The 27,783-nt window shown below is 44.9% G+C and overlaps 1 protein-coding gene and 4 non-coding genes across 5 annotated transcripts in view; 1 reads left to right on the plus strand and 4 right to left on the minus strand.

The window, feature by feature from the left end:
* Nucleotides 1–27,783, minus strand: part of Znf746 (zinc finger protein 746) — a 279,080-nt gene that overhangs the window by 241,340 nt on the left and 9,957 nt on the right. The window lies entirely within an intron of this gene.
* On the plus strand, nt 235–306 carry Trnac-gca (transfer RNA cysteine (anticodon GCA)). Its single transcript has one exon. It is a non-coding gene; the product is annotated as a tRNA-Cys (tRNA).
* On the minus strand, nt 7,522–7,593 carry Trnac-gca (transfer RNA cysteine (anticodon GCA)). Its single transcript has one exon. It is a non-coding gene; the product is annotated as a tRNA-Cys (tRNA).
* Trnac-gca (transfer RNA cysteine (anticodon GCA)) lies at nt 8,498–8,569 on the minus strand. Its single transcript has one exon. It is a non-coding gene; the product is annotated as a tRNA-Cys (tRNA).
* Nucleotides 26,086–26,157, minus strand: Trnac-gca (transfer RNA cysteine (anticodon GCA)). The gene has a single exon. It is a non-coding gene; the product is annotated as a tRNA-Cys (tRNA).

Here is a 27,783-nt window from a genome sequence, read left to right on the forward strand (position 1 = left end):
ATAACACCACAGTTAAGTGTCCTTTACAGGACCAAAGCTGATGTCTTAGCAAAACTGAGGGAGAGGACATTTAGATGGGCTGACTAAGGTTGGAGAGAAGGGTGGAGTGCAGACTTTAATAGAAAAATCTTGCCAGGTCAAGATCAATAGGAGGAACCAGTTGATCCTGAAGGAAGCCTGGGTGTGGTGCCAAGGTAGGAGAGATGCTAATGAGAGGTTACCTTACCTATAAGTGGGGGTATAGCTCAGGGGTAGAGCATTTGACTGCAGATCAAGAGGTCCCTGGTTCAAATCCAGGTGCCCCTTTGCTTAAATTTGATTTTTGTTATTAATTTACCATATGCACCTTGAGAAGGACCTCAGTAAAGCTGGAGGTCTCCATTAGTTGAGGTTTATTGAATAAACTCCAGACCCTCCCACTCTGGATGGCATAATACAGAATAATTTGATGACCTATGAGAGGAATACTTAGCCTCTTAACAGAACTCTCGCCCAAGGTCACAAACACTCATGATTCTGAATCCACACTCTACCCCCTCCCCATTACCACAATGACCAGAAACAGAAAATGATGGAAGGAAAATACAAGAAAATTTACCATCAAGGAAGTTATGGCCTTCCATCAGGCCTGGTAGGCTACAGTGACCAGGATGGGGTAGATGGTCATCTTTGTTCTGGTTTCCTGAGGCTATAAGTAGAGTCATTTTGTCACATATCCCTGGGGACTTCTAATCCTTGGACAGAGGTTTGTAGGCTGAGAAAAAAACAGAAACCAGCCTCCTGCAACACCAGTGAAAACCAGAGACCAAGTCCACCCTGCACCAATTGGGAACAGGTAAGGCCCCATCTCTGGACTAGGCAGACCAGGTCCCTAATCCCTAGGACCCCAGAGGGCACATTCTGTGCCTCTCCCCGAAGCCATTAAAGTCCCAGGGACCAGCCAGCTGCCTCTTCCCCAAAGCTTCCTCACAGCTGTTTCTTGCCAAGAAAACAGCCCCCTGTGACACCAGTGAAAACCAGAGACATAAGCCCAACCTGCACTGATTGGGACCAGAAAACAGGTCCCACCCTGCACCAATTGGGAATAGCTTCTCCCTGAGAGAGGGCCCACTCGTGCCCATTGGACTAAAATCTGCTCCCTGAGACACAAATCTATTAGCACTGATTGGACCAAGGACCTGGATTAGACCAAGAGCTCCCATTAGACCAAGAATATCAATCAAACCAAAAGAGGCTTCCTCAGACACAGACATCACTTGCACAGAGTGGAGGAAGAGATGGGTAATCGCCAGTGCAAAAATAGAGTCAACAATATAAAGACCAGTATGGTACCATCAGAACCTAGTGGTGCTGCATCAGCAAGACCTGAACATCCCAAAGCAGAAGAAGCAGAAGAAATAGACCTTAAAATTGACTTTAACAAAGATGATAGAGGCCTTTAAAGAGAAAATGAAAACCACCCTTAAAGAATTCAAAAGGACAAAAAAAATTGGAAGAAATCAATAAATCCCTTAAAGAAAGCCAAGAAAAAGCAATTGAACAAGTGAATGAAACAGTCCAAGATTTGAAAACTGAAATAGAGGCAATAAAGTAGACACAAATGTAGTGAAGTTTTCCTGTGTCCTAACCTGCCAGCAGTTGGGACAAATCTCTCCCACTTGCATCCCCCAAGTAAACACACAGAGACTTATATTACTTATAAACTGTATGGCTGTGGCAGGCTTCTTGCTATCTGTTCTTATATTTTAAATTAACCCATTTCTATAAATCCATACCTTGCCATATGGCTCATGGCTTACCAGTATCTTACATCATGCTTCTCCTTATGGCGTCTGGCAGCATCTTGCTGCCTCAGCCTTCCACCTTCCAGAATTCTCCTCCCTCTTTATCCCACCTACACTATACTTCCTGCCTGGCTACTGGCCAATCAGCGTTTTATTTATCAATCAGTCAGAGCAACACATTCCCAGCATTCCCAGCACAGAAACTGAGGGAAGACTGGGAATGGAAAATCTGAGTAAATGAATAGCAACTACAGATGCAAGCATAACCAATACAATGCAAGAGATGGAAGAGAGAATCTCTGGCATTGAAGATACAGTAGAGGAAACAGATTCATCAGTAAAAGAAAACCCTAAAGCCAAAAAAGTCTTAACACAAAATGTCCAGGAAATCTGGGACACCATGAAAAGTTCAAACCTAAGAATAATAGGGTTAGAAGAAGGAGAAGAATGCCAACTCAAAGGCACAGAAAATATATTCAACAAAATCATAGAAGAAAACTTTCCCAACTTAAAGAAGAAAATGCCTATGAAGGTACAAGAAGCTTACAGAACACCACATGGACTGGATTTTAAAAAAGACCCCTTGCCACATAATAATCAAAGTACTAAACATACAGAATAAAGAAAAAATATTAAGAGCTGCAAAGGAAAAAGGCCAAGTAACATATAAAGGCAGACCCATCAGAATAACACCTGAATTCTCAATGGAGACTATGAAAGCCAGAAGGTACTGTACAGACATTATGCAGACACTAAGAGACCATGGATGCCAAACCAGACTATTATATCCACCAAAACTCTCAATCACAACAGATGGAGTAAACAAAATATTTCATGATAAAACCAGATTAAACAATATCTATCCACAAATCCAGCCCTACAGAAAGCACTAGAATGAAAAAAATCCAACCTAAAGAAGTTAGATACACCCATGAAAACACAAGCAATAGGTTATCCCACACCAACAAATACCAAAGAAGAGAAACACACAACACTACTAACAAAAAATAACAGGAATTAACAATCATTGGTCATTAATATCCATTAATATCAATGGCCTCAATTCACCTATAAAAAGACACAGGCTGACAGATTGAATACAAAAACAGGATGCATCCTTCTACTGCATACAAGAAACACACCTCAACTTTAAAGACAGATACTACCTCAGAATAAAAGACTGGAGAAAAGACTTTCCAGTCAAATGGACTTAAGAAGCAAGCTGGTGTAGCTATCCCAATATCTAATAAAATAGACTTCAAACTAAAATAAATCAAAAGGGATTGGGAATGACATTACATACTTATCACAGGGAAAATCCACCAAGATGAAGTCTCAATTCTGAACATTTATGCTCCAAATTCAAGGGCACACACATTTGTAAAAGAAACACTATTAAAGCTTAAATCGTACATCAAACCCCACACACTGTAGTGGCAGATTTCAACACACCACTCTCCCCACTGGACAGATCTCCCAGACTGAAACTTAACAAAGAAATAAGGGACCTAACAGAAGTTATGACTCAAATGGACTTAATAGATATCTACAGAACATTCCACCCTAACACAAAAGAATATACCTCCTTCTCAGCACATCAAAGGAAACTTCTCTAAAATTGACCACATGCTCAGTCACAAAGCAAATCTCAACAGATACAAAGAAATTGGAATAACCTCTTGTATTTTATTGGACCACCATGGCTTAACCTTAGATTTCAACTATAACAAAATTTATAGAAAGCCCACAATCTCAGGGAAACTGAACAATGACCAAATGAATCACCAATGGGTCAAGGAAGAAATAAAGAAAGAAATTAAAGATTTCCTAGAATTCAATGATAATGAACGTACAATATACCCAAACTTATGGGACACTATGAAAGAAGTGCTAAGAAGAAAATCATAGCACTAAATACCCACATAAAGAAGATGGATAAATCTCACACTAGTGACTTAACAGCACACCTGAAAGCTCTAGAACAAGAAGAAGCAAACTTACCCAGGAGGAATCGACGCCAGGAAATAATTAAATTGAGGGCTGAAATCAATGAAATAAAAACAAAGAGAACAATACAAAGAATCAATAAAACAAAGAGTTGGTTCTTTGAAAAAAATCAACAAGACAGACAGGCCCTTATCCAAATTAACCAAAAGGCAGAGAGAAAGCATCCAAATCAACAAGATCAGAAATGAAAAGGGAGACATAACAACAGACATTGAGGAAATCCAGAGAATCATCAGGTCATACTTCAAAAACCTGTACTCCACAAAATTGGAAAATCTGAAAGAAATGGATACTTTTCTGGATAGGTACCACATACCAAAGTTAATTCAAAACCAGATAAACTATTTAAATAGATCAATAACCCCTAAGGAAATAGAAATAGTCGTTAAAAGTCTCCCAACCAAAAAAGCCCAGGACCAGATGGTTTCAGCGCAGAATTTTACCAGACTTTCAAAGAAGAGCTAATTCCAATACTCTTCAAATAGTTCCACACAATAGAAACAGAAGAAACATTACCAAATTCCTTTCATGAGGCTACAGTTACCCTGATACCCTAACCACACAAAGATGCAACAAAGAAAGAGAATTACAGACCAATCTCCCTCATGAACATTAATAAAAAAAATACTCAATCAAATATTGGCAAATCGAATCCAAGAAAAAAAATCAAAAAATTATCCACCACGATCAAGTAGGCTTCATCCTAGGGATGCAAGGCTGGTTCAACATATGAAAGTCCATCAATATAATACACCATAAAAAAACTGAAAGAAAAAAAACACATGATCATCTCATTAGATGCTGAAAAGGCAATTGAGAAAATCTAACACCCTTTCATGATAAAGGTCTTAGAGATATCATGAATACAAGGAACATAGCTAAACATAATAAAGGCAATTGACAGCAAGCCAACAGCCAACATCAAATTAAATGGAGAGAAACTCAAAGCAATTCCACTAAAATAAGGAACAAGACAAGGCTGTCCACTCTCCCCATATTTATTCAATATAGTACTTGTAGTTCTAGCTAGAGCAATAACACAACAAAAAGGAGATCAAAGGATAGAAATTGGAAAGGAAGAAGTCAAACTTTCACTATTTGCAGATGAGATGATAATGTACATAAGTGACCCCAAAAATCCTACCAGAGAACTCCTATAGCTGATAAACTCCTTCAGTAATGTGGCCGAATACAAGATTAACTGAAAAAAATCAGTAGCCTTCCTATGTACAAATAATAAACAGCCATATACACAAAATTAAGAAAAAGCTGAAGGACATGTCGGGGCTGCACAGTGTGGAGAGTGGGACCCACTGACCCGCTGACTCTGCATCAGAACTCCTGGACAGCCTCTGATTCAGGACATCCCTCCACAGTGTGAGGTTATGGAGCCACTAATGAAGAACTTCTGAAATAGACACGGGTCAAAACCATCGATGGAACCTCATTTATGATTGATATCTGATGTTCCCAAAGACACTGACAGCGCCGTAGGAGGGACAGTGTTGGGGGTGACTAGTAAGCAGACTCTAATGAGAGATGCCAATTTTAGGCTTTCAAATGAAGGGAAACAGCAATAGGAAGCAGCTGGTTTTGAACTCAGAACCTTAGCCTGCTGTCAGACATTCTATTATGGGTTGTACTCCCATGCCTGAGACAGTATTCTCAGTATTTCACCTTGTTGCCATGCCTGTGCATCCCATAATATAGGTACATTTTATTTAGCACACTCAGTCCCCCAGAGACCCCTCATTTATCTCTAAGGTTCTTTTCCACCATGAATCATAATGTGAATTCCTATAATAAGCCAGAGACTCTGCCTTCTCCACTGTCAGTACCTGATGGGTGTGGGAATCATGCTTGTCAACAGAACTCCCACAGGAAAACTTTTCCCACAGGAAAATCATAAAGCTCCAAATAATTTCATCCCATTTTTAAAAGCCATGGTCACAATGCAACTCAGTCATTGGTACATTTCTGGACACATGGGACTTTTGTGGGACAATCTTCATTTTTGTGGATGCTCTTTCTCATCCAAGAGAATTTCCTATGTATCACTTTAACCAAATCATCCTTCACAAAAGGGATCCAAGCCACACAGCCAGGGATTATGTAACTGGAAGATTCTGGGTTCTCTTCCTATCTTGCACTGATTTAGTCAAGGCCTCCTGCCATGGAGAGACATGAGCTTCACTTTCCCAACTATCTGCCATTGCCTCTGAATTCTCTTCATAACCAGTCAGTCCTCATGGCCACTCAAACACTTCTCATAGAATCAGTGGCAAAAGCAGCCTGTCATAAATCGCTCATACAGATATTCACTCATATATATATATATGAATGAGCAAATATATATATGAATAAGTATGTATATATATGAGTATATATATATTAATGAGTATATTTATATATTTGGTTTTTTGAGACAGGGTTTTTCTGTGTAGCTTTGGTGCCTGTCCTGAATCTCCTTCTGTAGACCAGGCTGGCCTTGAACTCACAGAGATATGCCTGGCTCTTCCTCCTAAGTGCTGGGATCAGAGGGGCGCACCACCACAGCCAAGCACCAGTAGATGTTTTTATGCCTTTTGGGTCATCAGGACAGCCATTCCACCCATGCTCAGGTATTCCTTCACCATCTTTCCAGCAGTGAGCACCCTGCAGGGCCTGTGCTTTGGAATCAAACAAGACAACCCAGTGGACATTTGGGTGACATCCTAATGCTGCCAGACTTACAAAAGGAACAATTCACCTTCCTAATCAGAGAGCACTACTCTGCTGGCATCTCTTCAACACCTGACAGGAGTAAGTTAGTGACTACAAAGTTCAGAAACCTCTGCTGATGTCCTGTCCCTCCTGGAATCTTTGCCCACAGGCAGTGTTTGTGCAGGCTGGCACAGCCTCAGATTCTGACCCTCCCGCACCCCATCTCAGCCTGCCAGGAGAGTCTTGGAATGCAGAATGCAGTCCATCACTCCATGGGCAGCTCTGGACCACACTGAGACCAATGCTCATTAAGAGGGGACACTGGAGGAGGGTATGTTCTAGCCTCATTTCTGCTGCTGTGATAAAATGCCCAGGCAAGAGGCAAGTGAGGGAAAGGGTTGGTGTTAGCTCTCAATTTCAGGACACAGTCCCTTATTTAAGGGAAGTCAAGGCAGCAGGGACTTTAAGCTGTTAGTCACATCACATCTACCATTAACAGCAGAGAAAAATAAGTGCACACATGCTTGTTAGTGCTGAGCACACTTTCTACACTCACACAATCCAGGGTCCCTGCCTAGGGAAAACTGCTGTGTCTTCATACATCAATCCCATGACTTAATCATCAAGACAATCCCCAACTGACAGGAACACAGGTCAACGTGATCTAGACACTGTGTTCTTCATTGAGACTTTATTTCCATGTGATTATACACTGTGTCAAATGGACTATTAAAACTTACTGTCCCTGTGAGGTTGAAGGAAAGAATACAGACGGGAAAAACAAGAAGGTAGAGAGGACTCAGCAAAGGTCATAGGTCAGCTGTGTGCATTGTACTAAGGCACTTTGTGGGTTCCAGTCTTTGGGCCAGTGGGTGATTATAGTGTCACTGAGAATGGAACCCACAGAAGTAAATGGGGCATAGAAGCATTGCTTCTAGAAACTGCAGCTAATGAAGACTTTCTAAGTCCATGGGTGGCCTCCCTGAGATGAACCTGGTAAGTCGGTAACCAGATTCCAACATAAATAAGGGGGCACCTGGATTTGAACCAGGGACCTCTTGATCTGCAGTCAAATGCTCTACCCCTGAGCTATACCCCCACTGGTACCAGTGTGCCCAGTTAATAAATTTCATCTGTGTGGTGATATAGTCTGACTATAAAGTTAAATTACAGTTACACTCAGACCTACTCTCCAGAAGCAGCCAGACCTGACTGGTGAGATGCCTTCCTCAGCTCTGCAGCTTTCCAGGCCCATCCTTCATCAGCACCATCAGCCAAGAAAATGGAGAGGAGCAGGAGGAAATGCAGACCTCAGCCCATTTCACACTGCTGTCCCGGGTTAGCTCCTGAACTGGCCAAGTGCCTTCCTCCTGGGCCCCCAGACACCTCTCTTCTTCCCTGAAGACAGAATGGCTGCCTCTCAGAGCCTCTCACAGTGCCCTAACCTGCACTGTCAGCAGCAACACTGCAGGATCCCTCTCTCCTGGTACAGCAGCTGAGCCAGGCTTTAGCCTTTGAGGATGAAGCAAGTGAGCAGTGGGCCCTGGAGGGGAAGAGGATCATGTGGGAAATGTCCGCCCTCCACAGACAGCCTGGTTCTGAGATTTGTCTACTTTGTTCTGACCACATGTTCACCAGACAATCATGGAGGGAGATAATTTATGGTTCAGCTTTCCCTTCTGGTCCCTGGACACTGGCTGCCTGATTGGCTCCTGTGCCTAGAAAAACCAGAATAATTTTCCACCATAGTCCTTGCCTTCTTTTTAAGAACCCATCAGAACCAGAGAAACTAGATATGTGCAGGAAGAACAGAGACATTTAATAAGAGTAGGAGGGACATGGAGCTTATAGGAAGAGGTGGGAGGCAGCTATCTACCCACAAGATAGGCTGGACTATAGTTCCCAGCTCTGCTGAGGACCGCAGTGGAATAAACATAAGAAACATAAGACTGAGTGTGTGTGGTAACTCCATAGATAAAATCATAAAGAAATAAACTTATGGCAGGGGGCACCTGGATTTGAACCAGGGACCTCTTGATCTGCAGTCAAATGCTCTACCCCTGAGCTATACCCCCTTGCCCACATTAGAAATGTTTAGAACGTGCCTTTCTTCTTCACACCCAGCATTCCTACCACTTCTAGTTTTTACTTGTCTCAAAATATTTTTTTTTGCACTAGCACTGCTGTCTGCCCCCACAAACTTAGCCCAGACAGGTCCCTCTCCAGTCCCCAGTGTCTCCAACTCTGCCCCTGTGGCTGTGTCTTCTCCATACACACACACACACACACACACACACACACACACACACACACACGTGTCTCAGCCTGTGGACACAGCACAGATGGAGACAGGAGAACACAGGCTCCTACAAGGGTCTTTAAATTTACATGTATGACTTGTTCAGTAGTACATACAAGCTCTTGGTGTGAAGAGACACTCTCTAATGTGTTTTGAGACATATGTGGTACCTGCATGTGAAGACATCTCTCCAGACCATGGATGATTTGTGTGTTAGCCTCTGAGGGTTGTTGCTCCTTAGACAGTGAAGATGCGTCTTCAGGCCTGAGCGGGTCATTGAGGAGCTCTGAGAAGTATAAGGAATACAGCAGAGCAGGAAGAGAGAGGGGGCCTCTGTTTTAGAACTAGGCAATGCTCAAGCTGTGGACTCTATCTTGCCTTTCAATTCTATCCCCAAGTCATAGACGGTTTAATCTGACATGTGTGGTTATTTCAGTAAAAAACGGCTCCTGTAGGTTCAAATATTTGAATGTTTGGTCTCCAGCTATTGAAACTGTTTGGGAAGGATTAGGAGGTGTTGGACGAAGTGTGTTACTGGGGGTGGCTTTGAGGCTTCAAGATCCTGAGGCAGGCCCAGTATCAGTCTCTCTGCCTTCAATTTAGGGATCACATGAGCTCTCAGCACCATGCCTTCCTCCTTATAGTGGTCATCTTAGAGTAGCCCTCTGAAACCATAAGCAAGCACCAAGTTAAATGCTTCCTTTTATACACAGCCTTGATTGTGGTGTCTCCTCACAGCAACAGAACAGTAGCTAAGATAATGTGGTGGTGTTTTTATCAAGGGATCTTGCGCAAGATATATTTAGAGGTCAAATGTTGTTTGTAAAGCCTGTCAAGAAAAAGAAACCCTTTTTTGTATATGTTTCCTGCTTCTAAGATGTATCCATTCTGACTGTATCTTCCTGTCTGTCTCTGTGCCATTAAGTCAAGTCACCATTCTGTGATCTGTCTCATTTAATACAGTCCTGAAATCAGTAACTGACTCACTTTTGTACATAAGGATTATAAGTCATGTGCCTTCTGCTATAACTCATTTTTCAAATGTATTTCTATCTCATCTTTTGTTTGAATTGTCTTCTGTATTTCTATCATGTTGATTAGGTAATATCATGGACTATATATGGTAGAGCTAAGATTTTGGGTAGAGCCTTTGCTTTCCTGGAAGCTAGTGACAACCTTATATTTTAAACACCCTCATAGATACACCTAGAGTTGTGTATCGATGGTGATTCCAAATCTAGCTAAGCTGACAATCAAGATTAAGTACCACACTGCACCCTCTATGAACCTTACACTACACCCCTGGTTCCTAAAGTCTCATGCTTCTGTCATAATGCACAGCAGTGTTAGTCAGTCTCCAAGGCCTAACAATCTCAACACTGCACAAAAGTCCAAAGTTTCTTCTGAGAATCAAGGTATTTTCTTAACTACAAATCACTATAAAATAAAAAAATGAGGTTATATACTTCCAATATGCAATGTTACTGTTCTATTGCTGTGAAGACACACCATGACTGAGGCAATTTATAAAAGAAAACATTTAATTGGGGGCTCATGGTATCGGAGGGTTGGTTAGTCCATGATCATCATGGTGAACAGTATGGCAGCAGGCAGGCAGGTATGGTACTGGAGCGGTAGCTAAGGGCTTATGTTTCAATCCACAAGCATGAGACAGAGAGCTAACTGGGAATGGTGTGGCCTTTTGAAGCCTCCACACCCACACCCAGTGACACACCTCCTCCAACAAGACCACAACTCTTCATCTTTTCCAAACTGTTTTACCAACTCTGAACCAAACATTCCAATATACGAGCCTATGGGGACTATTCTCCCTCAAACCACCACATACAACGGACAGCATTCCTGTTCCAAAAGGGAGGAAAGGGGGTGCAGCAAAGAAAGACTGGACCCAGGTAAGACTGCAGCTCAACAGGGAAACACCTTCAGCTCCATTTCTGGTACCAGGCTCATGATGGTCACCTGTGCTCCCACACTCTTGGGCAGCATTACATTCCCAACTCTGCTCCTGAGGCATATATAAGCTCTGTCTTGGTTGGCTCCAGTCTTCTCTGTACTGCAGGGTCTTCATTGCAATTTAAACTTTAATTTCCCAGTGTTATTTTCTTAAGGTTTATTTTATTTTAAATGTATGAATGTTTACCTACATGTATGTCTGTGTGCCATATGCATACAGTGCCCACAGAAGCCAGAAGATGGCATTGGATCCCCTGAAACTAGAGTTACAGGTGGTTGTGAGCTGCCATGTGGGTGCTATAAATCAAACCTGGGGCCTCACCAAGAGCAGCCAGTATTTTTAACTGCTGAGCCATCTCCAGCCCCAGCTTCCCAGCTTTACATAATGATGTCCAAGGGTCTCCTTATAGAGAATCCAACTGTATCACACACACATTGACTGCCTCAACAGCTTTCTGGAACCTTGGTGCAAGCTTAAATGACCACCTAATTTTTGCATCCTTCATGCCTGCAAAAACAGTACCACATGAGCCATCTTCCAAGTTTTGTGACAGCCTCAGGTGTAGTCTGTCCATTTGGACCCACAAGTTGCTCCAGTCTCTGTGTGCCTCCCAGGATACATGTGAGAAAATACTTGCCTATGCAGTTGCTTCTAGGCAAGAAACCACGGATGTCATTTTCAGTTCAGGCTCTTTCTTTTGAAACGAGTTTGCCCAATCTGAGCCTGTGCAGTGGGGTCTGGCACTCAGCACCTGCCCCGTTGTCCCTGCACAGAACACTCTGCTCTCCTCAGAGGTGCTAATGTCTTTCCACTGCTTTTCCACTCTACCCATCTGCAGTTTTAAACTCCATCTCACTTCTTTCCTAACAAACTGCACGTTCTGTTTCTCTGTCCCACTTGCCGCTCTCTTACTACTCATCTGGATGAAAGCAATGAACAGTGACACGACCCAACTTGAATCCCATTCACCTTAAAATTTCTTCCACCGGGTGAGTTCATTGCTTTTTAATTCAGCCTCACTCAAGTTCTCAGGACACAGGGTGACACAGAGCAAAACCAGATTATTTGCCAGAATGAAGAGCCACTAGCCATGTTTCTGATAGAATTCCTGTTCTCCTGTTCTCCCCTGGAACCTCGTGAACTGGGCTTCCCTCTTTGCCTTATTCTCAGGAATCAGACCTTCTCAACTCTGAAACAGCCCACTGATCCCTGCCTACAGCAATGTAGGGCTTCTTTAGCCCACATCTCCAAACTCTTCTACATTCCTCCTGCAAACCAGTTCCAAAGGCCCAAGAAGCTCATGGTCAAGCTTACCACAGCCCCATGCCTCGGTACCAGTTGCCTAGATACTTACTTTCCTTGGTGTTGTGACCAAATACCTGACCAGGAGCAAATCAATGGAGGAAGAATTCATTTTAGCTCACAACTCAAGGGTATAAAGTGCATTGACGGGGAGGGGCCAGGCCGGCAGCAGGAATGTGAGACAGATGGCCACATTGTATCCAGTCAGGAAGCACAAACAGCTGAATAGTGGTGCTCACCTCATTTTCTACTGTTTAGTCAGTCTTGGGCCCAAGCCTTTCAGGAAACATTCCTACAGACACACCCAAAAGTGTGTTTTCATGCAATGCCACATCTGGGCAAACAGATGAGGAATCTTAACCATTGCACATATTACAGAGTCTGTTCATGAACATAGGGCCAACTACAGTTGCAGAAGGCGGTTACTTCTGCCTCAAAGTGCCTTGCAGGCCCCCTAGGTGACAGCAACTTCCCAGAACTCATAGTGCTACTTTAAATACCCTTGCCTTTTTTGTTCTTTAGTTCTCTATGAAAAGCTCAGGATGTAGAAACTGCAGCCATATGTGTTCTGCTTCAGACACAGACACAGGCTAAAATGTCCTTGTGAATGGAAATTCAGAATTAATGTTCCTATTAATCCAAAGCTGGTGCCTATGTGTGTTGAGACAAGACTACCCACAGAGAGAGGGGGGAGGAGGGAGGGAGGGAGGGAGGGAGGGAGGGAGGGAGGGAGGGAGGGAGGGAGAGAGAGAGAGAGAGAGAGAGAGAGAGAGAGAGAGAGAGAGAGAATCAGCACTCAGGAGGGGACAGATCCATCCCCGAAAGAGCTCACTCACCCTCAGCTACTAGAAGCTGGGAAGCTTTTTTTTTTCTTTTTTTCTTTTGATTTTTCTTTATTAAGAAATTTTCTACTCACTCCACATGCTATCCACAGACCCCCCTCCTCCTTCCTCCCATCCCCCAGCCCTCTTTCCCAAGCCACCCCGCATCCCCACATCCCCCAAATCAAGGTCTCCCATAGGGAGTCAGCAAAGCCCAGCACACTGAGCCTAGGCAGGTCCAAGCCCTTTCCCACTGCACCAAGGCTGTGCAAGGTGTCACACCACAGGCACCGGATTCCAGAAGCCTACCCATAGATCAGGGACAGATCCCAATCCCCCTGCCTGGGTGCCCCCCAAACAGTTCGAGCCAAACAACCGTCTTCCATATCCAGAGGGCCTAGTCCAGTCCCATGGGGGTTCCACAGCCACCAGTCCACAGTTCATGGGCTTCCACTAGTGTGGTTGGTCATCTCTGCACGTCCTCCCATCATGATCTCGACGTCCCTCGCCTGCAGTATCTCTCCTCTCTCTCATCAATTGGATTGCTGGAGCTCAGCCTGGTGCTTGGCCGTGGATCTCTGTATCTGCCTCCACTGGGAAGCTTTCTAACAAGCTTATGAACTATCTGCTTCCTCCTCTTCTCTCGATGAAGAACACCAACATCTTGGAATTCAAAAGTAAATGGAATTTCCACAAGTAAAATACTAAAGGGGTTGAAGGCACATAGACTTGAATCACTGACTACTTTATCTGTACCGGGGCACATGTTCAGTTGTTTCCAATAAGCATCATTGTAGCAACAATGTGTGTGTTTCTTTTGTCCCTCTGTAGGAATGGCTCCATTATAAATTGAACCCACCCCTCCTCTTCTACTTCACCAAACCCCAATGTCCTTCTAACCAGCAACCTACCACGACAAAGACACTCACTTGAAGAGGCAGTAACGCTATTCTGAACAGTAATGCATTCAGAATGAGCCAGCGATGCAGGACAAGGGCCCTGACAGCCTTAGATGACACAATCTTTCCTTCTTCCTTGCTTATAGTTCTGACTAATTGTACAGTCAGCTGCAAATGTATCACCCTCAGATGACAAGGAACTATCTGGAACATCTTGGACTTCGCTTCCTAGAACAGTATATCCTGCAGTGCTCAGTGATCCCAAACCCCACAGGGACAGCCCTGGAGTAGAGGGCTAATGGGCTACTGCCTCTGTGATATAATGTGGGGCATGCCTAAGTGAGAGTCTCTCTGCTCTGGGTAAGTTTCCTGAACCCTGGGATACCTGCTCACCACGAATCACAGAGTTCTGCTATTCATTGCTGTTTGTATGGAAAAAATGATGTTGCTTTGCTTTAACTTGTGTGAACATTTACTTATCAAATCCATGCAAGAAGCAGAAATCTCAGGCTGATAACAATGCATGGTGATTCTACTTCAAAAGTGGATGCTAAATTTGTTATCCCAGGAGACCATGGGGTGTCTCAGAGATTCGAGAGAATGAAGTAAAAGTTAAAATTCTTAGGCCCCAGTTCAGACCTAACAAATCAGAAAGTCTTGAAATGGTATCTGGGATTCTGCACAAGTCACTCAGATCATTCTGAAACTCAGATGTATTTGGAAACATTTATTTTAGTCTGCACTTCTATGTTGTATTCCTGAAAGAAAAGACCATGACAGCAAGCTTGCCTAAGTTCACATGATGCCTAGTAACATGATCATGTTCTAGAGCCTCATTACTGATTCTGGAACATTCCACTGCTCCAGCTCAACGGATGATTAAACTGACCTCCTTCCTTCCTAGTCTGCCTCTATTTCTCCCCTATCACCTTCTATTGGTGCCCATTGACCTGGACAATGACATGAGGCAACCTGAAGAAGCACTGTCTGTATGTAGGGCACTAAAAGCAAACTTCACTGGAGGTACCTAAACTTGAACTAGGGACCTCCTAATCTGCAGTCAGGTTCTCAACCCCTAAGCCACATCATCAGTCCTCCTGAGGATATCTAATAAACACCATCTTATCTGCATTGTAACACCATCTCTCCTGTGAACTGAATTTACATGAATCCTAAGAAAGTTTTGAATATAAATAAATATTTATAGCAAATTATCATAGCAAATTATCACCTTTTGGTCTTTTTCTTCCATATAGCCCTCATCCTCATACTGGTACCCAGAAAGTGTCTCTGCACAATCTTTGCATCTTGCTTTTCTTAATGCCCATTTTGAGGCATCTGATTGAAACACCTTTGCTAAGATCTGGGATACCTCTTTCCTCCACTCTCCCTCTTGCTCTCTTTCCCTCCCTCCCTCCCTCCCTCCCTCCCTCCCTCCCTCCCTCCCTCCCTCCCTCCCCTCCCTCCCTCCCTCCACATCTTCAGTAAGCTTCACTGGCAGTGAACTTGTCACAACATTCTCTTCCCTCCCAACCCCTATCTCCACCATGATTTGGGAGCTTTGTTGCCCATGTTCTCCCCTCTGCTCTTTCTAATTCTTCCCCAAATTGTGTCTTAGTTTGGGACAGGATCTTAACTAAACTCAGGGAAGCCTAGATAAGGCACTCTCTAATAATTATTTGACTTAGAAGCATAGCACCCACACTGAAGCACATCATGGGCACACCAGAAGGTCAGCACAGGTGGAGCAGCAAATCTCAGAAGTTTCCCTTCTGCTGGACAAGTCCTGACCCAAGAGAAAAGAACATGTACCTGGTTTATGTGGGCATACACACAGCAGACATGCTAGCATCTAGTAATCATGGGTTCCAGGGTCAAGATGGAGTGTTAGTCTTCTTGACTTTCTTACACCATAGCATGGAAGACAATGGCAAGTTCTAAGTATGAGATCCTTCTGAGGAACATCCTCAGAACATCCAAGGCCATGATGTCCAGATAGAGCCTCAAGATGCCTCAGCCATAAACAACCATCCCAAATGCTAAGAAGTTAAGACTCCTGCACACATATTCTCTTGGGTGTAAGAAAGGCATTCTAGTGTGAATAATAGTCCATTCCCTCATCACTGTTCCTGTCACTCAAGTTCCTATTTCATCTTCATCCACTCAGTGTCTATCATCATAACCCAATTCCCATGCTCCCTTAATGTCTTTGCCCTTTGTTGAACAGGCCCTGCCATAAGCCATTCTCTGCATTCTGTCTCTTTACTTGCTCTGCACCTGCTCTTGAATCTAGCCGGAGAAAAACCTACTCTTGACAACTCTCACTTCTGACACCTGCCATCGAGCTGCAGGGGTCCGGTGCTGCTGCTGACCAGCCCCCAGCCCAGTGTCATCCCTACTCTCTTGGGTCAATGTTTCATGCTTTCCCTCTCTCTCCAAACCTGCAGCAGTTTCTCCCCCATCTTCAGTTCACTCCTGGCTGCACTGGGAAAACACAGGCAGTGCAAGAAGCTGTCTCCACCTATAACAGAACATCTGCTCACTTCCCAGCATCTGAGCCCATCTATCCTGCTCAGCTTCTAGTCAAAGCTAGCCCTGCACACAAGCACTGTGCCCCAGCTCTGCCAACCTGGTCCAAGGCTTCTCTTCAGTAGCCTCATCTCTGTTTATTTTAAATCAAGGTGAAATTCGCATGGCATAAAACTAAGTCTTCTAAAATGGGCAGTTCAGTGGTGTTCAGTCCCATTCACAGTGCCGGCAACCACCTGTGATCCCTAGTTTCAAAGATGTCCTTCAACCCAGAAGAACACTTGCTGTATTAGTAATCACTTCCCACTCCCTTACACGCAATGCCCTGGAAACCACCAACCTGTTTTCTGTCCATGTGGATTTCCATTTCAAGTGTTTCATTAAAAATGGAGTCATACTATACATAATTGTATGTGTGTGGCTCCTTTTCTGTAGCATGACATTTTCAGGTTTTATCTATCCATGGATGGACATTTGAATTGCTTCCATACTTTTGTGAGGCTATTGTGAGTACTGCTCACAATACACAGTATGAACATTTATGAATAAGTATCTGAGTGCCTGTTTTCAACTCTTTTACAGACATTCTGGGGAGCATGGTTGCTGGATTACGTGGTAATTCTATTTAAATGTGTTGTGTATGGGTGCTTTGCCTACACATATATAGTTTGTGTACCACATGTGTGCCTGTTACCAGTGTAAGCCAGAAGAGGGCATTGGAGTCCCAGGAACTGGAGTTACAGATGGATGTGAGCCACCTAGGGGTTCTGGGAATTGAACTCAGGTCCTCTGGAACAGCATCCAGTGCTCTTAACCACTGAGCCACCTGTCCAGCTCCCTATTTTGAAAAAATCATGGTTTTCCATGACAATTGAGCCATCTTCCCAGCAGCCATGTGCAGGGCTCTTCATTTGTCCCCCTGGTCTCTGCAGCCTGGTGGCCATGCATCAGCAGTGTGCGGAGAAAGAAACATTTCCTAGGCCACAGCTTCAGACCTCACTGGTGGTGAGCAGGAAGGAGGAAGTGCTGAAGTCTTAAGGAAGGGGTAAGTGGGAACCCAGGAAAAAGAAACCAGCCTGGTACCTGCAGCCTCCACTGACTGACTGCAAGGTCGGGCTCTGTGTTTGCATCTTTATAACTCCAAGAGCTCAGAAGGGGGCGGCCTCTGACATTTCATTAGTCATTCTTTCAGTTATGTTGAAATGAGAAATGAACACTCAGTTTGTCACATCCTGGTCGTCTACACAGAGAAAGTTAAGACACTGTCTTCATTCTTCAAAGAGACTTCTTCCAAACAGAAGACCAATCCAAGAACCACACTGCCACAGAAGTGGCAGGAGGCAGCGCAGAAGCCTGAGGGGCACAAATACCCAACGAGGGAATGAGGAGGAGATTCCGTGAGAGATGCCAAGAGCTGCCAGAGGAAGGAGCCAGCTCCTCAGTCCCTGTCACGGTCACTGCTCTGTTGCTGTGAAGAGACACCAGGACCAAGGCAACTTAGAAAAGCAAGCGTTTATCTGGCAGCTGGCTGACAGTTTTCAGAGGCCAGGTCCACTACTGTGCTGACAAGGGCCATGGCACATACATGCTGCTGGAGCAGAAGCTGAGAGCCACACCTGATCCTCAGACAGAGAGAGAGGAGAAAGAGAGAAAGACTGGGCCTGGTGTGGACTTTTTTAAACCTCAAAGTCCATCCTCAATGACATACTTCCTTCAACAAGGCCACACCTACTCCAACAAGGCCACGATCCTTCTCAAGTAGTGCTACTCCCTGGTGACTAAGCATTTAAATATATATCAGCCTATGTGGACCACTCTTTTTTAAGCCACAACAACCCCTCAGATTCTTCTAGACTGGATGGATTTCCTGAAGTGAATGTGTAGTGGGTAGCCATTCCAGCTTTGATCTGGAAGTTCCAACCCCCATTGAGGCTCCGGTAACTGTCACGCCTACAAGGCGGGGCCAAGAGAGGACCCTGAAGACCCAAGATCCGGATGCGCTGCCTCTCTTGGTTCCCAGACCCTGGATGCTGGAAGTAGACCTAGCAGAGTTCTGCAGAGAACACCACCCAACTGCGCTATGACTTTCCCAGACCCTACGACCTACCTATCCCTTCATTTGTAAGTTACGCCACTAAATAAACCTCCCTTTTAACCACGTGGAGTGGCCTTAATAATTTCGCCAATAGTGAGTGAGTCTTAGGATCACTCAGACTATCTGGGTCATAGCAGGAGTGACTGACTGTGACCTGGATGAACTTCACAGTGAGTCCTCTGATGGTTCTTTCTTGGGATATGGGTTCTTTCTATAGCTATCTGCTCTGCCTTGGAAAAATCCAGAAAGAATTAGAATAAATGAAAGAAAAGCAGAAATGAATATGAGTAACAGCTTCTATTAAAAAACAACAATTAAAAACAAACTTAGCAGGGAACACCCAGACTTGAACTGGGGACCTTATTGGTTAGAGGCCTAACACTCTACCCCCTGAGCTATACCCCCTGTTCTGTGATAGGGGTCTACTAATTACCTTTTATGTTCACACACAACATTCCTACAATATACTAGAAGTGTTAACTTATCTCCAGAGAGTTGGTAAGACTAGCTATTACTGATTCCTCCTAGAGAGCTCCTTCTCCGGTCGTCAGTTCTACCCTGCTCACGTCTTCACACCCTTCCCTCTTTCTTCAGGCTTCACACATATACACACATACAATACTTCAGGGGCTCTAGAATTCACATGTCATGTTTCCTCATATTATACATACACCACAAAGCCTCAGGGGAAGGTAAAATGCCTATTTCCTTGAGGCACCTGAAATACCCACATCTGAACACATCTCTCCAGCCCAAGGACCCTAAGGGTGGTGGCAGAAGGGGGTGTGGCCTTCCCAGGTCTTGATGGATAATAGGAGGAGTTCTGAGAACCATCAGGAGGACAACATAGAACGAGGAGCACAAAGGGCCTCTACGGAGACAGCGCTACTGTGGCCTTTATCTCCACATGAATGTGTCCCCTTTTGCATATATTTGCACTTATATCAAAGTATCTTTCACAGTTATTTTTCAGAGTCAAATATTGTTTTAAAACTTATCATTAAAAACCTGCCAGTGCTTTATATAGTCCCCCTGTCACCCACAGGCAGCCAATTTCCATACTTTTGGTTGTTTCCTCTGGTACTTTAGCATCTGTGGGATTGAGTAGAGCTAGGTTGAAAGTAATCAAGTTTAGAAATCATTAGCATTCTTCATAGACAAGCAGGTCATTTTCCAATACATCTATACCTCAATTCTGAGTTAAATCCTTTGTGTTATTGTGGTGAATAGTTAATAGTGAGTATGAATGCCATGCTAAGTAGGGCTAAGAATTTGTGTTGAACTGTTTGCTTTCCTGAGGGTAGTAGCAATCTTGCTTTATTTTTAATTAAGTGAAATTTCATATCGTTATTTTCACTTACTTATTTTTTATTTATTCTTTGTGTCTTTCACATCATGCCTCCCAATCCCACCCATCTCCCTCCCTACCTCAAAGTAAAACAAAATAAGGGGCTGGAGAGATGGCTCAGCAATTAAGAGCACTGGCTGCTCTTCCAGATGACTCGGGTTCAATTCCCAGCACCCATGTGGTGGCTCACAACTGTCTGTAACTCCACTTCCAAGGGATCTGATACCCTCACACCAATGCACATAAAATAAAATTAAATAAATTATTAAAAAATAAATAAATAAAAATAAAATTTAAGAGAAAAAAGGGAAGAAAAAAGGAAGGAAGAAATCACATCACGGAAGCTGCAGTGTGACACAGTGAGTCACACAGTAAACCTCTTTATCCATAGATTTTTACATGCAGACGTTTACTGAAAAGAATCATTGGTCTGGTTCGAGGCCCCTGGTCTCTGCTGCACCATGGAAGCTGGGTCCTCCCTGGGACTCTTCCTGGACATTCTGGTGCTGCCCTGGGTCCACAAACTGATCCCTCCTCTCCCAGTTTTTCAGCAGATCACAGATGGGATGGATGTTGGAGTGGGCCAACACATAATCCTGGTTTTGGGCCTGGGTAGTTGCAAGGTTGACCAGCCCACCAGCTCTCTCCTGTCCTCACCACCAGGGTGGGCTCTCCAGGATTGTCCTGGCTACTTCACCCCTTGCAGCAAGGAGGAAGCAGTGGGGCCAGATCTCCAGCTGTCATGTATCCTCAGGGTTGGTTCTCCCACACCCACACCTTCAGAGCCAGCTCTACTGTGTTGCCCAGGTGAGATGTAGGGACCACTCTCCCAAGTGCTGCAGCTGATGAGGGCAGAGACAGCTCTCCCACCTGCCTCAGGCATTGATGGGTGACAAAGGGGGAGCATCTCTCCCTTGCCCATGCCACCTCAAGACAGATGAGTAATGGGGACAGCTCTCCCATGCTCACAACTTTGGGGTTGGCTCACCCATGCCTCCGCCCACAGGGTCAGCTCTATTATGCTGCCCAGGTGAGGTCTAGGACCCTCCCTCCTGAGTGCTTCAGCTGGTAAGGGGCAGGACCAGTTCTCCCTAGCGTTGCAGCCAGTGAGGGGCGTGGCCAAATCTGTACAGCCCTGTCCTCTATGCCTTTGGTGATATCGGGAGCCACAGATATCAACAGAAACCATGGCTGCATCAGAGCGTGAACCCAGACATGGACTCCAGTTGGCCCAGGGCTCCACCTGGCCCTGGGTGGCAATGAGGCCGCCCACCTCAGCCCCTTCCTCACCTCTTCAGATATGCCTCTGTCCACAGGATGTGAACCATTTTCTCTCTCTCCCCCATATCACTCCATTGCTCACCACAGCAGTGCCTGTCTGGTGCCACGAGGAGCTGAATGGGCCAGTGTTTTCTTCTCAGAGCCTGGTGCAGATCGACCCAGGCCCACAAGTAGGCCTCCTTGTCCTGCTTAGAGTGTCATGGCCCTGGGCAGGACCATGCTTCCTCATCACAAAGAGACCGTAAGAGTGCCCAACTGCCCCAAGCCTAGCTGGTGTGGAGGTGTTGCTGGAGAGCTCTCGGGAGCCGGGGCTAGAAAGCACGGCTGTGATCCACTGAGCTCGCCAGGCGCAGCTGCACGGTGTGGGGCAGAGGTGGTGCTCTTGCTTTATTTTCTTTAAATAGCTATGGTTTTCAGGAACTTTGACTTCTCTCTGCATCTTTCAGAACGAATTTCTACATGTGGGTCATTAGATAATGAACACTTCTATTCTTTTTTCAGTAGGACCCAGACTCCTTCACCCTCACCAGGGCATTCTCTGTTCCCACATCTCTCCCATGTGGTCCTCGCTTTGTGACATTTCTCGTCTTGAATCTCTCTCTCTCTCTCTCTCTCTCTCTCTCTCTCTCTCTCTCTCTCTGTGTGTGTGTGTGTGTGTGTGTGTGTGTGTGTGTGTGTGTGTGTGTGTGAGAGAGAGAGAGAGAGAGAGAGAGAGAGAGAGAGAGAGAGGAGACAGAGACAGAGAGACAGGTGCAGATGCAAAGTGGAAGGGACTTAAGGAAACACACCTGAGGTTGTCCTCTGTCCTACACACACACACACACACACACACACACACACACACACACACACACCAAAAGGAAGAAAAAGAAGGAAAGGATGACTGTGTTGAAATAAGTGAACACAGGTGAGTGGGGTGGGACAGGTGTGAAGAGGACAGTCACCGATCAGGAGGGGACTTAATGAGCTCTGAGAGCAGGACCAGAGCGGCCACTGGCTGCAGACCTAAGGCATTGTTAATATTTCTGGAACCACAGTAAGGATACAGAAGCCCTGTGCTGGAGTCTGAGCAGCTGAACTCCTAGGCAATGACGTTAGAGAATTCTGGCAGGCCTCAGCCACGCTTTCAGGAAGAGACTCAGTAATGTCACTGTGTTTAGGTAGCATCTTTCAGGACTCTTTGAACTCTCTTCCTGGATGAGTTATTTTCACGTCGCTATAACAAACTACCCAACAAAAGCAAGCTAAGGAAGAGGGTTTATTGTGGCTCACAGTCTGAGAGGACACAGCCCTCTCAGGAAAGGCAGGGCAGAGGGAACATGAGGAGGCTGGACATGTTAGCTTCACAAACAAGAAGCAGAGAGAGATGCACGCTAGTGCTCAGCTCACTATGGTGTTCCCACATTCAGGATGAGTCTTCCTGCCTCGGTTCAACCCTCTTAAACACTGAGAGAACTTGAGAGGGAGGAAGGAAGGAAGGAAGGAAGAAAGGAAGGAAGGAAGGAAGGAAGGAAGGAAGGAAGGAAGGAAGGAAGGAAGGAAGGAAGGAAGGATGGATGCCATTGTAAAGTTCAACCTTGCAGGCCCAGCGCAGACCTAACCAATGAGAATGCCTGGGGATGGGTCAGGAAATAGGCACATATCACCAGACACCCAGACCATTCTAGAATTCACACACATTTGACAACTTTTAGTCTGCACTTCTATGTTGTACACCTGAAGAAAGACTAGGATAGACTAAGCTTAGAACATGATCTTGGCTGGACATAGTGGCACTCGCCTTTAATTGCAGCACCTGGGAAGCAGAGGCATGTGGATCTCTATGAGTTCAAGGTCAGCCTGGGCTACACAGTGAGTTCTAGGACATCTATAGCTACATAGTGAGACCCTGTCTCAAACAAATAAAACAACAGTGAAAACATGATCATGTTCTAAAACCATATTTCTAGTTCTGGAACATTCCATTGCCCCAGTCAAGATAGTCTAGACTCCTTCCTGTCTCTTCTGACTGTTTCCCTCCCACCACTCCCCGTAAGGGCCCTCAACCCAGAGATAAAATGGGTCGAGCTGAGGGTGCACTGGTAATTTATTGCAGGACACTAAAGCCAACCTTCCTCAGAGGGTGTCTGGAGCTGGACTTGGACCTCTTGTCCTGCAATCAAATGTTCTAACTGAGCTCTGGCCCCTGTCATTCTGGAAGTGCCTAGTAAATACCTTTTGAGTCACATTGCAAACCACACTCAGTACCCATACCCACATGAGCTGAAATTTGTCCTAGCTCTTAGAAAGTCCTAACAGTATAAAAATGTTGCCCCACAGAAAGATGGTGTCCCTTGGTCCTTTTCCTCCATACGGCCCTTGTCCTTCCATTGGCCCCAGAAGCCTTCTTTGCACAACATCGCCTATCTCACCTATTTTTGGTTTTGTTTTATTTTATTTTGTTTGTCACAGTCAAAATTTATTTCAATGAAAACATTCAGACTAACGAAAATAGTACTGTAATTTCTTGTAATACATAAATATTTAGTGTAAAGTTTTGAAATCTAGATATCTAACTTTTAAGCAACATACCATATATTTCTCCAAAGCAATGTCTGTTTTACAAAACACAAGGCGACATTATCTGTGAACTGCCTTACTCTTGATGAGAACTAAATTATCACAAGCTATTCAGACCAAACAAACATGGATCTGTCTTTATGAACTCAGCACAGCCCGAAGTTACCTGAGGGAGTCTCTGGTGGGAGAGTGCATCAATCACACTGGCCTTTGGGGAATGTCTATGGGGCATTTTACTGATGGCTAATTGACACAGGAGGGTCCAGCTCACTGAGGGGCACGCTCTCCAGGCAGGAGGCCCTGGGATATACAAGGAAGCTAGCAGAGCAGGAGCAAGAGAGCTTAGAAGACAGTTCTGCTGAGAGACATGCAGACAATAGAGGCTAGACTTGTGCAGATTCAGAGGCAAGCAAAGACTCTGTCAGGACCACTTGTATGATATTTTTGATTTAAGGATCTGTGGTTGTAGTTAGCTGTAGCTAAGAGTTAGATGTGAATAAGAAAAGATGAGCATCTGGGGACTTGAGAGATGGTTCAGAGGATAAGAGCACTGGGTGCTCTTCCAGAGGTCCTGAGTTCAATTCCCAGCACCGACATGGTTGCTCACAACCATCTGTAGTGAAATCAGGTGCCCTCTTCTGATGTGCAAGTGTACACACAGATACATAAAATAAATAAATAAATAAATCTTTAAAAGAAAGAAAGAAAGAAAGAAAGAAAGAAAGAAAGAAAGAAAGAAAGAAAGAAAAAGACCAGCATCATCGTGGCATCCAGTTAGCTATGCACACTGGCCCACACTGTTTTCTATTAGTTCTAGAAAATAGGACCACACTTATTTGTTTATTTGTTTAATATTTTAAGGGTCTATCTCTGTATCCCTGCCTTGCCTGCAACTCACTATGTAGACCAGGCTGGCCTCAAACTCATAGAAATCAGCCTGCCTCTGCCTCTCAAGTGCTGGGATTTAAGGAATTCATCACCATGCCTGGATAGGTTCAGACTTTTAAATACTTATAGATGGGTCTAAAGATGGCTCAATTGTTAAAAGCTCTTGCAGAAGACCCAGGTTCAGTTCCCAGTACCCACATGATAGCTCACAACTGTCTGTAACTCCAGTTCCAGGGCATCTGACACGCTCTTCTGACTAACCTGGGCACCAGACACACATCTGGTACACATACATACATGCAAGCAAAATGCTCACAAAATAAAGAAATAAATATTTTTAAAACCTTATTTCTTGTTTAGTTAGTTATTAGGTAGCTTCTCTATACAAGTGTGTTGTGTTTTGTAAGGAACTGGTATAGCAAATGAGTGGACATATGTTTGTTCACTTGAGTGCCAAGGAAGCCCATGGGTGAAGTGAATCGTGTTGTTTTCTAAAAGTGCAATGCAGACATGCCCTTACCCACCATCAATGGAGCAGAAGGCAAGTCACAAGCTCTGACATGCACAGGCAGTTATTCCAAATGGGAGTAACTAACACAGTTGCTTAAAGAAAAAAAAGAACCAAAGCCAAGAAAAAAAAAAGTTAAAGAATAAGAATATCTCCTCTTTACAAAGACATAAGGTACAACACAAAATAAGACCTTTTATGTTTTGAAAAAAAAAAACTGGTAAAAAGAGAGAATCCAGGCCACTTCAAATGAAGATCAGAAGACCAATTCCACCCTTTCCCAGGAAAAATAGTAGAGAAAAAAGAAGGATCAAGAAAAGGAAAAGAGTCGAGAAAGCAGTTGTCCCTGGAAGATGCTGGTGTGGTCTAGTTATTCCTGTTCCGAGTATAAGCATACACAGACACTGTTGACTGCAAAGGTTAAGAACGTGGGTGCTGAGTGGCACTGGCTGAGGAGACATCCAGGACGCTCTGTAGTGCTCTTTCTCACCTCTGTGGTCCAGAGACCACTGGGAAGCTTTTATGGTGCGTGGGTCCTATTCAGGATATTCTGACTTAATTGGTCTGGGTGAGGCCTGGGAAAGGAAACTTTTATAGACTCCTGAGGTGCTCCTAATGTGTATTTGGGGTTCAAAACCACCACATTAAAGCCTCACCATGTACTGGCTCTGGAAAAAGAAAATATATCCTAGTATCTGCTAAGGAAGAAGAACTTGAAATTCCAGCATCGATTTCACTGGCTAGAGCTAGTGGTGGGGCTTTGAAGACAGCTCAGTGGGAAAGGTGCCCTGCCCTGTGGGCACTAAAAACTAAGCTCAAATCTCCAGCCCCCGTGAAAAAAACAAAAAAACCATGGAGAGATGTAGTGTGCCTGATAACCCAGCACTGGGAGACAGGCACAGGAGGACAAAGACAGAGAGAATGGAGCTGGGAGGATTGGGGCGGGGGCAGCTTGCTGGCCACCCAGTCTAGTGAAGGTTCAAGGAAGGAGGATGGGGTGTCCTACAGTCGACCAGTAAACTCCAGGTATAGTACGAGACCATGTCTCAAAAGCAACGTGGGTGCCTACTCCTGATACACAAAAACCAGGGGGCACCTGGATTTGAACCAGGGACCTCTTGATCTGCAGTCAAATGCTCTACCCCTGAGCTATACCCCCTTCTACTCTTATATGGTCTAATTAACATCTTTTACTCCTAGAGTCATACCCACATCTCTTGTAACCTGTTTATTGGCATTACAGGATGGAGATCTCAGGTGCACTGATCCCAAGTTAAAGGAAACTGATCTTCTGCTGTGTACCAAAAGACAGGGTCACTCCTCTGGAAGTCTACAGCTGTGTCATCTCCACAAACCCCTAGGGCCAGCTACTACCTAGAGAAGCATGGACCTGCCTGCTAGAATGGTCCTTAGAGTCAAAGCCAGAGCCACCATGATGGAGACCTATAAACAGCAACTATAGGACTGAAGTGTCTATCCTGTCACACAGATGACAGTCAAGCCTGACCCACCTGTGCCCATACAGAGTCCATGGCACTTCCTACACAAGTGCAGACTAGGATACACAAGGGCCTCTCCATTTTGCTCTCCAGCTAAAACAGAGAAGTGTGATGGACAACGAGCTCCTCAAAGAAACAGCTGAAGGCATCTCCCAGCTTGCAAAGGGACAGATAGTAGCATATAGATCAAGACCGGGAAATGCTACCAGCAATGAGTCCCATCTAACTCAGACCTGACGGCCAGTGGGCAAAGCCCTAGCTCATCTAGAAAAACTGCACTTCCCTTAGTACCATTCTCTCTCTCTCTCTCTCTCTCTCTCTCTCTCTCTCTCTCTCTCTCTCTCTCTCCAACCCATCTTTTTTTTGTTAAGGAAGGAAATTTCTTCTTCTACCCACAGGCCTCCCTTGGCACCCTAGCCACCTTCTCATGAAGTGGCCCAGAAGCCTCTCCTCTGCTTGCCCAGCCTGAGAGACAGGGGGATGCTGCCTTCTGCATGGAATTCTATGGGGCCATTGAAATTATCTGGCTCCCTCCCATCAGCAACAGGATACACTGCCAAGCACTGTGGAAAGGACCTTTGAGGCTGTAAAAGTTCAAAGAACTCCATGGAAGCAGGGGCAGGGGAGGAAGGCTGCCGTCTGTGGCCGGGAATTGAGGGCTGAGCAGTAGACAGCTCAGGGTCCAGCACTGTGAGAAGTGTTTCCTAGGGCACAGCCTCGAGCCCCACAGATGGGAGCAGTAAGGAAAGCTACAGCCCGTGTCACACCTGGAAGGAGGAAGAGCAAAGATCTTTTTATTTTATTTTATTTTATTTTTTTTACTATGTTAATCCTACTTTTTTTAAAATTTATTTTACAACACCATTCAGTTCAACATAATAGCCACAGATTCCCCTGTTCTCCCCCTCTCGCCCCCTCCCCCTCCCCCCAGCCCACCCCCCATTTCCACCTCCTCCAGATCAAGGTCTCCCCCGAGGGCTGGGGTCGACCTGGTAGACTCAGTCCAGGAAAGTCCAGTCCCCCCCTCCCAGACCGAGCCAAGCGTCCCTGCATAAGTCCCAGGATTCAAACAGCCAACTCATGCAACGAGCCCAGGACCCGGCACCAACGCACAGCTACCTCCCAAACAGATCAAGCCAAATGACTGTCTCACCTGTTCAGGGGGCCTGATCCAGTTGGGGGCCCCTCAGCCTTTGGTTCATAGATCCTGTGCTTCCATTCATTTGGTTATTTGTCCCTGTGCTTTATCCAACCTTGGCTTCAACAATTCTCGTTCATATAAACCC

Source organism: Peromyscus maniculatus, chromosome 3, assembly GCF_049852395.1.
Source record: "Peromyscus maniculatus bairdii isolate BWxNUB_F1_BW_parent chromosome 3, HU_Pman_BW_mat_3.1, whole genome shotgun sequence".
Lineage (NCBI taxonomy): Eukaryota > Metazoa > Chordata > Mammalia > Rodentia > Cricetidae > Peromyscus > Peromyscus maniculatus.